We start from the raw sequence: 8,831 nt of genomic DNA, 5'->3' as shown, positions 1-8,831 counted from the left end.
GTGAATGGGCCAGTGTTTGGAGCAGTGGAACAACAGTGGGGAAGCTTGTTGATTGTACCACTCTGGGAAGTGGAGATCTTAATGGCCAAGTCAATGTGAATCCAGTCAAGGACACACTTAGCAGTTAAAAAAATGTTTCTTTCTGGTGCCTGGGAGGTGGGTTGCATGAAACAAACTTATTCAAACTCCCAGCAGCTAATTTGCCACACTACAAGGACAGTACCCCAAGTGGTTCTGATCAGAAAGCTTTAATTTGGTTCACTGGAAATCTTGCCAGGGGTCTAGTCCATATGCTGATTTCATTTGTAAACAGTTGGTCTTTGGGCTAAAGCCAGGTCCCCCGTCTGTGTTGCATAAATGCAAATTCTCATGTTTGCAATTGCTCATGATTAGAGGAGAACACTCTGGCTTTTGTGTGTGATTTCACTTGGGTTTGGGTTTGGAGGTCCCATGCTTGCTGACATGCAGCCAAATCGTTACAGAGCCTGACTTCGTGTCAAAGCATGCAGAGAGGCATGTGGTACCAATGGCAAGAAAATAAAATCTAGCAAATCAATAGAGTCTCTTGGGAGAAGCAGGGCACATGAACAGGCTTCTCCATAAAATCCCGTGGAAAATAGGCAGGTCACATATGAATGGCAAATAGGATTTCAGTAATAAGAACTGCAACAAAACAGGCTTTGCACCAGCCACCCCTGCAAAGAATGATCTGGGTTACCATAATACTATTTTAAAATAAATGTCGGAGCATAGGAGGCATTGAAGAACATTCCAAGTGTGGTAATTTCATGCTAATAAGGCAAAGAAAATGGCCCCCAATTAGCAGCTGGTTGATATGAAAAGTTGAAATGGGATTTGGTCAATAATGAATTAAAGGACAGGGAACTCATTCCTAAAACCACACTACATCAAACAAGCCTGATTTAATCTTTTCATGAACTTACAAGTTTGCATAGATGTAATAGACTTTTGTAAGGCATTTGCTTTCATGATGCATTATATTCTGATTAGAATATTAGTGATATTCAAACTCAATAACAGAACTCTAACTCTGTCATTGAATGGGAAAGTTTATACTGGGTTTCTTCAAGGATCGCTACAAGGCTGATAAGTGCTTTCATTGATGGTCTGGAAATAAATATAAAATCAGTACTGATAAAATGTGTGAACAAATGATGCGAAGATTAGCAAAGTGGTAAATAATATTGAGGTCAGGGCAATTTTACAAAACAGTCTGGATCACTTGAGATGCTGGACCCATAAAAACAAAATGATTTTAATACAGCTAAAAGCAGGGCCCATGTACCAAGGAAGAGGAATGCTGGCTGTACCCACTAATCTTTGGAGCTTTCCATTAAGGGAAATGAGTGGATTTTTTTCACCTCTCGAAGTCTTCAAATCAAGACTGGATGCCTTTCTGGAAGATTTCCTTAATCAAATGCAAGTTATCAGGTTCAACGCAGAAGTAACAGTGAAATTGTATAGCTTGCATTATGTATTAAATCATGTACAATGTTCTTTGGGTCTTAAAAGCTGTGAATCTTTACAGCTTACGATGACTTGGCTTCTGCTCAGTTGGACTTCTTGCTTATTGACACAGGTCGGGTTCAACAAATCAGGAACAACTGCTTGAATGAGCACAAGTCTGGGAAAGTCTGTGGCCATGGAAAATAGCTTTTAAAATGTGCAGAAATGGACAGTTGATCTGGTAGACTTCAGTGAAACTTGAGCAAAGCGTGCCTGGTTCGTTAGTTCGGCTCCGCATAGAATCAGGGCTAAGCTAAGGTCCTCTTGCAGTTGTTGCAGACTGGTCGGAGACCGAATGGATGACGTGGGATAAAATGGATCAGAATCAAAATGCTTGAATGAGATAAGCATTTTTGGAGACCGAATGGACCATGCAGGAGAAAATGGCTGTTCCTTCCTGGAGGTGGTCCCTTCAGGCCAGCCATCAAACCTGTGGATGGAGATGCCTGGAGGCACTCACACCTGTTCTGCCCTGTGCTCTGTACTGCTCGTGTGAATGAAACACTCTTGTCTCCAGAACTGCCCATCTGGCATATGTCTTGATTAAATTTATCTGCCTGCAAAAAAGGACAAAAACCCCAAGGGCTGATTTTTATGGTTAAATCTTAATGTATATGACCATCTCTAGCAGGAGGGCTTATTAATAGAGCTTTATTTGTTGTAAAAACCTGTTCTTAGTGACCTCTAGTGGCAATACAGGTGCTTTACTGTGGAGTTAAGTGGTGGTTCATAATAGTGTGTTTTTCTGTTGAAATGTTGAATATTTGTACTCCTTTTCCAAAGAAGGAATAAATATGATGAAATGAGATTGCTTATGGACATTACAGAGTCCATTACAGAGCCCACGGAAGTTCTTGATCTCCCAGCAGAGGCATTTATTTCACATCCCGTCTCTTACGATTGATGCAGTGCAATGATGAAATACACAATGAAAAGGACAAGGTCAAGAGCCGGTGACAGTAACAGCCCACAAGTGAACTTCTCATGGCAGTGGCAGATGCTTCAGTTATGGTTAGACTCTCCTGGCTCACAGGCACTATTGCTCAGATCTCATTCCCCACCACCAGCCCTGTAAAGCCCCACAGCAATGTGTAATATTGGGTTAGCAGTGAGTAATGTACTTTTTTTTCTCTTAGCTTGTCAAAAAAAAAAAAATCTGAGTAAAACCCTGCAGAACAGACTTGACTTTTAGGTCGTGGAAAGAGAAAAGTTTGTGGGAATGAACAATGAATAGGACTGCACTGGGTTGCTTGGGCCAGTTCTGTTCAGGACGTGCAAGTTTGCTCTACACAGAGCATTTTGCTCGATCGTGAAGCCCCTCTTCCACACATGCTGTCCACAAATGTGAGGACTGAAGGCTTGACTCTTCAAGCCAGGCATGTATCCTTTAAGCCTTAAAAGATTCTACTTCTAATAGACAGGCACTAAAACTCAGTTTACACAACTCTGAAATGAAGTTTGGAGAGTTTGAATCTGGATCTGAAACAGGATGGGTTACATCTCTCCTTGGCCAAACCAAAATCACTGATCTGAGCAACCCAGGAGAGCCGTAATCCCCACCTGCACTTGTAGGCTGCACTAAATTGCATTGAAAAAGTACAAGACCATTCTGCCAGCCTAGAATGACCAGTGGAGACGGACATCCCAAACATATTTAAAGTCCGCTTCTTTTCTTCCTGGCCCTACCCTTGGCCAGAAGTCATGAATGAAGGTGGGGTAGTGTAAGAACAGCCTAAGGCAGTTGTGTTGTCAGAAAACTCCCCTGTACAAGAGGTATTTTCCCCTGGCCAGCTAAATCAGCCTTGCGTACCCTGCAAAGCTGTCCGATTTTAAAGGGAATCAGGCTCTTATAACCCAAACTAGACACAGATTATAAAGTTTGGGTACATCAGATAGATGGCTTATTAGTGTTGGAGTGTAGGATGTTGCTGTGCTTCCGCATCCTAAGTGGATAATTATCAAAAGGCTTTGCAGAAGAAGTGATATTTTGTCACTTGAAGCATTTAATAATGGATGAGATGATTCTGGCAGCCTTGGCAAAAATTCCCAGTCTGTTTTCACTTATTAATTCTCCCCCAAACCTCGTAACTCTCTTGCTGTCTCTGGAATAGATTATGTTGCACAATCGGCAGCAGGTTAAAGTATCACCTGTTAAAGATCTGGCCTTTCATGTGGATTGTGGTCACAGGAGAAAGTAACTACAACAAATCCTCGCAGTCATTTGGGTCAGTTGGGCAAATGCATATTGAGATTTTTATTTAACCTATGTACAGGGAACCTGAAAAGCTGGTGGTGCTTCTTTGAAACCTGAAAAGCTGGTGGTGCTCCTTTGAAGCCTGTTCAGTCTCCCATGTAAAGATGGAGTGTGATGGTTTGTAGCAACTCCTGCAATTTAAGAGCTTCAGCAGTTTCTTGTGGGTGCCAATGACTGGTACATTTTAAAATCCTTATGGAAGTTGTTTTAAAATCATTGTTCTTATTCTCTATTTCTGGCATTCCCCACAACATGCTGTGCATTGGAGAACTGCGTAGGGAGGCATGCTTTCCGTTCCAAAGACCTTACAATTGAATAACTTGTCCGAGTCCTCATTCTTTAGAGACTGACATCTTCCTTCCATCCATGGGAGGCCAAAATAATATACGGCTTTCTAGTTATCCTGTGTCTTTTGTATCCGCTATTAGTATTGGAGACTAGGAAATACAATAGAATATTTTAATCTTTTTTGGGGAATGTTGTATTTTATGTTGAAATCTGTGCCGTGCAAAGCTAGGTGATGCTGATGTCAATAATACTACTAAACTGGCAGCAGTACCAGTGGGTGTGCACCGTCTATATTGATGCATACTTTTACCTTTTACTTTTTAACTTAAGCTACATGAAGCTGCCAGAAGCCTCATGGGTGTGAACATCAAGCACTAATCAAAATGTCAAGGATCAAGTTATATTACAGAATATCCACACTTAAAAATGAGTTGTAGCTGCAAAAAAAACCCTCATCTTTCAAGCAAAACTGTAAGAAAAAGTAGTTCTTAGGATTATTTAATCTGCATTGGCCTTTTTAAAAAACAATTACATGAAGATGAACCCTAAAATGTAGGCTTCTGAATGAAAGCTGAAAGTGTTTCAACCATAGCCCCGTGAACGCAAGACTGACGGCATAAAAAAAAGGTGACTTAAACATTTATCATCATCTAAATAATATTGCTTCCTAGGAGCACAAAACACGTTGAGCAGAGAGCATTTTAGTGCTTCCAGCAGAAATATTTCATAGAGACTGATTCTTTCTAACGTTTTCTTGTAGGTTGTGTATTATTCACAGACAGTTGGTTTGTGGAGCATGTGCTTGCGTTTGACTGAGTGTGGCCCAAGACCAGTATCTCCTCTACGGTCTCAAGTCCTGCTTATCCACTAAAATACATAGGATACGTGACTCAATATCGAGTGAGAGGTTTGTGAACATCAGTATTACAGAGCTCTGCTGATTTAGCTCTGATGAAGATACTGGCTGGAAAACATAAACCCTTCCAGAGCTTTTCCATGTGTTAATTTTTATTTTGGCATAGGAAGGAAGGAAATGATCCCTAAGGAGATATATATAGATATCTAGATAGATAGATTTTTTTTTTTTTTTTTACAAATTTTACAGATTTATGAGGCTGGTTTCTCAGTGTATGGTGACTCCAGTGCAGTCACTCCAGGGTCATTGAAAGGAAGATCAAAGCCCATGACTGCAGCCTTGTCTCTTGCCAACAGGCCCTCAAGTCCTTACCATTCCAGGCACATCCCTTGCATCTGATAATCACTGCATCTCCACATACCTTGTCCTAGTTTAACAATGCATTAATGAGCATCTGTGACCTTAGCCTAGCTCAGCCATCTGCTCCGCCAAGCAGACTGACATATCAGAGCTGTTTCTTGCTTCAAGGTGCCTTGTAGTCTGGCAAAACAAGTGCTGAGTTGTGTTCTTCCCCCATAAGAAGGCAAGGTGCTGCCCTACCCAGCATGGATGCTCCCCAGGAGAGAGAGGATGCAAGACATATTCTGTCCAGGTACCATGTTAGCCGTTGTGTTCAAAAACTCAAAGGCTCCTCAGAGTGAATAGCAACACCCCAGCTAACATCTTTGATTTGACAGAAAGATGGAAATTCTTTGTGGATAAGGGGCCGGTTCTGTGGTCTTGTTGTCACTGAGGCAACTTGATGGAGCTCATAGTGGATGACAAGGGTATACAAAAGCGAAAATCGGCATGGTTTCTTTTTTGACTGGGCATTTCATATAATGCTCTGTGTATGTCTTAATTGCAATGATTTGATCATTATCATATGCTTTCTGAATTGTCATGACACTTTTTCCCTGAAGGCCACATATTAATGTACAAGTCAGGGACCAAATCCTCCTCCCTTCAGTTGCAAACATCACCCCCGCCTGCCCCCAAGAAGGCCTGGCCCTGCATAGGCATATGTGACAGCTGGCAATAAATCCAGAAGGTCTGATGCCCAAGTTCCCTGTTTGGCCTGCTCAATCACTTCTTTCTTTAGGGCCTGATCCATAGCTCATTGAAATTAATGGACTCTCATTTCAGTGGACGCAGGACTGAGCACTTAGGTAGTGAAAAGTCTTGGAGTCCTTCCAAAAGGTATGAGTTATTCATATGAGGAAAGCTTCTTGTTCTGCTGCCCATACCATACCTAAGTTATCTAGAGATAAAGGACTGCAGTGTCTGGGACTGTTATTTTGGCACAGTTCACTGACCGTCCCCCAGCACTCACCCCTTCTGCAGCAGGAGTGAGACCCCTGAATGTGCCAGCCTGCAATGAATCCGGCTGCAGCTCTTCTTCCATCTCCTCCAAGCCCTTGGCTGATGTTCTGTCCTCCTGTCCCGCCATGTGCTAGGCCCACGGCTTCCAGTTCAGTCTCCTCCTGCTACGGGCCCAGGTCATTGTTCATCAGTTCTGGAGGAAGAATCTGGATAGGAGTATGTGAGGGCGGAGAAGGGGGCGCAGTTTCCATTAAACTTTTTTCCCTTTGGATCCCCCTGTCCAGCATCCACTGGCCCTTTGGACTCCTTCCCAAACCTGTAAGTGTGGGTTCAGACTCCCTACTTTGTGTCCCCCTCTGGATCTGCTGGTTTAACCTGATGACCTGCACTTATGCAACTAAAGTCGGAAAACTCTCTTCGGTTCTGATTAAGACCATTTCATTTATTTCACGTGTACTGTGTAGCAGGGTTTGTAGAGTAGGATCTTTTAACCTATTAACCGACCAGTCCTAGTTTTAGGAACCATCCAATAACTATCACATAGCAAAGAACGGTGGCTTAAGAACAGTGTTCTTAAATCATCCAAGGAAAGAATTGTTGTCCAATCCCTACAGTTGTTAAAGAGAAGCTAGGACTCATGGATACAATTCAACAAATAGCTTTTGGCCAAAAACGGGGAGAAAAGACTTTGCTTTCAACTCAGAAATGCTAAAATGTTTCACTTGAAAAGTTGCATTAAAACAGGGGTGGGCAAAATGCGGCCTGGGGGCCGGATGCAGCCCACCAAGCTATTCTGTCCGGCCCGCGGGGCCCCTAAAAAATTTAGAAAATTAATATTTATCTGCCCTGGCTGCCTATCATGTAGCCCTCAATGGCTTGCCAAAACTCAGTAAGCGGCCCTCTGCCCAAAATAATTGCCCGCCCCTGCATTAAAATAATGTCCAACTTCCTGTTTCAAAATGGCATTTTTATTTCCTTTCCTTTAAACTGACAAAGAAAAAACGGTCAGATAAAAGCAGTCATTAATTCATCCCCAAATTAAGCAAAACATTTCATTTGGGGCCAAGGAAGACATGTTATATTGACCCAAAACAAATTATTTTTTTCATGTATCTGCAGTCTCCACCAGCTCCCCCACCAAAAAAATTCTATTTCAGTTCCATGTGAACCAAATTATTTTTCAATTTTTTTCTACCCAATTCTGCTCCTGGATTCTATTCCTAACACAGCAGCTGACTTCTTCAAAGACTTTGGGCAAGTCACTTAACCTTTCTATGCTACATTTTAACCATCTGGAAAATGGATATGATATTACTTACCTGCCTGACACGGGGGTAGCGAGGCTTAATTTTTTATTAAGCTTTGCAAAGCACCTCAAGCTCTGTATAAAAAGCTACTGCTTTTGAGGGGTAACCCAGCTTTGATATGAATGATGTTTAGGCCTATTGTTAGTGCAACATTTCTGTGGGCACTCCTATTTGCTCTTCCTTTCTTTGAGTAACACACACCAAACACTACTGAAACTCACAACTTCACAGGGGAAAAAGGTGTATAGAAGTATCGGAAAGAGAGATAGGCTGGGAGGCAGCGCAGGCTTTCTGACGGTCTAAGGTTCCTTCCTCTCTATCAATGATATATGTGGTGCAACTTGTTAATACATTTCTAAAGACGTGTTGACACAACCCATGACCTCTGTCCTGGCCCACATTCCTTTGAAATAATTTAACCCCAGGTTCAGCCAGAACTGGACAACATAACTGAAGGCATTTCTGTAATAGCCATGGTAAGCTGCCATCCACAAGAAGACTTCCTGTATCTACTGAGAGAGAACAGGAAGTAACGTTACACCTCCATGGCGAGCTCATTATGAATAATTTCTGTGGAAGGCCCTGGCATTACATTTCAGGCCGATTGTCCCTGTAGCACAACCAGCACCTATCCTGAGTGTTATTTTCCCCCTGAAGGTATTCATGGGTTATAACTGTATTTCATTTTACCAATCCAGGCTTGGAACTATGCTTAGGATGAAATATTGTTTCTAAAATGGGAGGGGGAGTTACAGCTGAACATGTTGCCATTTATATAATAATCCAAATTCACCTAATGTTTTAAAGCAAATCTGACAATGAATGTGCTTTGCATCCACAAAAATATACCAACTTACTGCATATCTCCGTAGATGCCGAGCACAGTATAATGTATGAAATACAGTTCTGCTGTGAAAATGATTTCAAGCATGGCTTTGTGAAGTTTCATCTTTGTTGCCTTTCAACAAACTCATAATTAACGTGCACTGTTTACAAAGTTTTTTCTTTCTTGTAGCTAACTGGGCAAACTCAGTTTGGGACCTCCCTAAGGCAAATAGCTACAAACTGTGTTAGCGCTGACTATATTGTATTTAGCAGGCACATGGCGGTTTCTCAGAATTGTGGATAAATAGGAAGTGCATTGAGCCGGGAACACTGAAAATGGCTAAAATACATCCCTGCTATAATATGAAGTCATTGGGCTACATGATTTTCACAACCTTATTTGGAGACACGG

At 41.9% G+C, this 8,831-nt stretch overlaps 1 long non-coding RNA gene across 1 annotated transcript; it reads left to right on the top strand.

Annotated features, from left to right (window-relative positions):
• Nucleotides 1-5,885: 5,885 nt before the first annotated feature.
• Nucleotides 5,886-8,515, top strand: LOC109293898. Its single transcript, XR_002096424.1, has 2 exons — nt 5,886-6,164; nt 8,020-8,515. It is a non-coding gene; the product is annotated as an uncharacterized LOC109293898 (long non-coding RNA).
• The last annotated feature ends 316 nt before the right edge of the window (nt 8,516-8,831 follow it).

This window comes from Gavialis gangeticus, unplaced genomic scaffold (assembly GCF_001723915.1).
Source record: "Gavialis gangeticus isolate Ggan-Ray unplaced genomic scaffold, GavGan_comp1, whole genome shotgun sequence".
In the NCBI taxonomy this organism is placed as follows: Eukaryota; Metazoa; Chordata; order Crocodylia; family Gavialidae; genus Gavialis; species Gavialis gangeticus.
This window is presented reverse-complemented; position numbering and strand designations above follow the sequence as displayed.